Source organism: Vulpes lagopus, chromosome 20 (assembly GCF_018345385.1).
Source record: "Vulpes lagopus strain Blue_001 chromosome 20, ASM1834538v1, whole genome shotgun sequence".
Classification (NCBI taxonomy): Eukaryota; Metazoa; Chordata; class Mammalia; order Carnivora; family Canidae; genus Vulpes; species Vulpes lagopus.
The window spans coordinates 27,241,531-27,244,904 of NC_054843.1; the positions used below are offsets into that span (position 1 = coordinate 27,241,531).

Sequence of the window (3,374 nt, forward strand, 5' to 3'; positions counted from 1 at the left end):
CAGCTTTCCACTCCTGGGGGTCCCAAGCTCCAGAAGACAAAAGTCTCTTTGTTCAGGACTGCATCCTAGGAATTTCTTCATCTTTTGGCTTTTGATTTGTATTCTTCTTCTTATCTTTTAGTAAACTGGTAAGCTTCTTTCCCTAAGTCTTGTGAACCACTCTAGCAAATTAATGGAACCTAAGGAGGAAGTCACTGCAACATGTAATCTGTAGCCAGTTAATCAGAAGCACACGTAACAGTCTGGTGTTTATGACTAGCATTTGATGTGGGGAGAGGGGCTAGTCTTGTAGGACTGAACTTTAACCTGTGAAATCTGGTGCTATATCTGAGTAGTGTCTGAAATTGAGTTGGATTCTTGGATACCTTTTCTAATGTCCAGGAATTGCTTGGTGTCCTGTTTGTGGGAAGCACCCCCTCCTCAACACATACATACCTCCTTACTCATTTGGAAGTGTGTCCAGGGACCTTAAAGGATGCTTGTTCTAATAGCTATCACTTCTCTGTTCTGCTACTCCTGCTGCAGGCAGTGGAAAGGACAAGCTTGGTGATTATTAACTCCTTTTCTGCTTCTCCATAACCAGGTATGCTGGTGATGATTCGTGCTCCTCCATGTCTCTGTTGCCAGTTCTATATGTGCATCCACAGCTTTGCCTTCTACTCCTAACCACCTGTACCTGCAGCTCTCTCAGACAATTGTCTTGTGGCTACTGAAGCAGAACTGGAAGCATCTGGAGTTGACAAGTCCTCACTGCTACCACATTCATCCAGCATGCAGCCAATGACTGGTTGCTGCTACAAGAAGGCAAAATTCCACATCTTTTGCCACCAGGAAGAGCAGTGTCTGAGGTGCATTTTACCCACGGGATCAAGTTCAGGCTTGGACTTCACTTGAGATCATAACCTTGCTTAGCTTTTCCTGTTTACATATTCTGTCTTTCCTGAGTCCTTTTCTGTTTCTCCCCCAATAAACCACTTTCACACAAATCCTCTCACACTCAAATTTGTACTGTGGAAACCCAACCTAGGATGCCAGATCAATCCCACACCTGGAAGTCGACAGGCCTGAGAAAGGAAATTTTTCTCCAATACTCCATTCAAAGATGCGCCTTAGTGCTTACTCCATATTGAGACTTTGTTTGAAAATAGTTACTTTTATTTTTTTTAGGGGAGAGAAAAAAGCTGACCATTTCAGGGTATGGATTGCCCCAGGATACCAACAAAATAATCTCAAAAATGTCAGATATTAGTGAATCTCAAAATCTGGGTTAGACAGTCTAATACATGGTCATGAAACTTTTTTCACCTTAGTTTGAGCTAAGGTGAAGGGAAGAAGCTAACTATACAAATATAGCAGAAGGAAAGATTATGATAAGAATTCCAGTCTGGCTGGAGAACGGTATACATAGCTGTGAATAGAATATGAGAACCCAGATACTGATGGGCTTTGTACCCCACTAGAGTCTGACCTTAATCCTGTAGACATCAGGAATATTTAAATGAGGTAATGATACGAGATTTTTAAAAATTAAGACAAAGTTCCAATGGACTGAAGGGAATGACATGGGGAGAGGCTTGGATATACAGATTGGGGAGCCAGCTGCGTATGGAAACACAGCTCAGAATAGAAGATAAATTTTTAGATAAAGCTAGGACTCTAAAGAAAATAAATGGATGTCAAGGAAAGTACCCTTTACATATTGAGGAAGCAAACTCTACAATGCAATAGGTGGGCCAAAGGGAAGGAAGAAGGATAGTACATTGATAGAAACCAAGAGACATTTATACCTAGAATCCATGGGAAAAATAATATCAAGCATGAACTTTTATAGAAAAAATCCAGTAATGTGAGAACAAAATGTGATTTGGCCATTAGAAGGTCATTTGTGGCTAGAGGGAGAACAGTCTCAGTAGGATAATGAGAGAAGAAGCCAGATTGTAGGCATAGGTTAAAATATTTCTGAGGGTGAGGGAGAATTGAACACATCAATACACACAGGAGGAGGGCTTCAGGGGAAAAAAAAGAAAAAGAAATATAGAATATCTACAAAAGATTAGCAAGATCCTAGAATATGGGGAAGAATGTTGTCGAGAGAGGACAAAGGTATACCTTGCTCTGACATAGTAGAGAAGAAGGATGAGGATGGATTCTATGGTCAGAAGCCAGGGTACCAGGGAGAAAGTAAGCTATATGTTACTTATACTTATATATGTCACTCTTGTTCAAAGAATCAAGCAGCATCAACTGCTGGGGATCAGAGAGATGCAAATGGAATGAGCACTATAAATAGGGATGTAAAAAATCTGAACAGCACCAACAAGAAATATAAAAGAGCCATAATCAGATACAAGAGAAAGAATTAACCAGTGGTATGGAGGTGTGGTTGTACTCTTCTTCAGCCCCATTGTAGAATTTCAATTTTCAGCACCGAGGACAACCAATAAAGAGAATGAGTGATTATAAATAAAAAGAACAGATTAATCTTTGATTGCATATTGCCATGGTGAGCAGCCTTTCAAAAAAAGACAAAATAAGAAAGAAATTGAGAGTGCTGGTAAAAGTGCACTTAAGTGATTAAACCACAATGTTTAGGTTGAGCTGAGAAGGAATTGATAACAAAAGGAAGTTGTCAGAGTCACCATTAGCTGGGCTAGAGCCAGGGTCCGAGCAGAGGCAGTGGCACAGTGGAAATGAAGATGGAGAATATGCAGACCACCAGGGCACCACTCACTCCCTGGCTTTGATCCGTCACTGTGCCGGGGATCTAATCAGGCCTGTGTCTGCCTCCTTCTCAAGTAGGCCAAAGATCCCATCTAAACAGCCATCCCAGAGCAGCTCCCCACTCCACATGGCCCAATACCCAGACCAGCACTGTCTCCTAAGACACTGACAGACACTGACAGCCAAGTTTATTGATGCTGGGGCTGCCGCTATTGGTGTGGCTGGTTCAGGGGCTGGCACTGGAACAGTGTTTCGAGGCTTGATCAATGTTATGCCTGGAACCCACCTCGCAAGCAGCAGTTCTTCTCCTATGCCATTCTAGACTTTGCCATGGTGTCCTTCTGTTTGATGTTGGCCTTCCTCATCCTCTTTGCCATGTGAGGCCCCATGGGAGTCACCTACCCATCCCTGCTGCTTCAGCTTAGGGGTTGGTTGCCTGGTGTCAGAGTGTACTAAGCTTTACCATTAAACACACGTTTTCTTTTAACCAAGAAAAAAGAAGAAGAAGAAGAAGAAGAAGAAGAAGAAGAAGAAGAAGAAGAAGAAGAAGAAGAAGAAGAAGAAAGAAAAGAAAAAGAAAAAAAGAAAAGAAAAAAGAAAAGAAAAAAGAAAAAAAGAAAAGAAAAGAAAAAAAAAGAAAAGAAAAGAAAAAA

At 41.4% G+C, this 3,374-nt stretch overlaps 1 pseudogene; it reads left to right on the forward strand.

Annotated features, from left to right (window-relative positions):
• Positions 1–2,081: 2,081 nt before the first annotated feature.
• Positions 2,082–3,102, forward strand: LOC121479371 (annotated as a pseudogene).
• Positions 3,103–3,374: the final 272 nt, after the last annotated feature.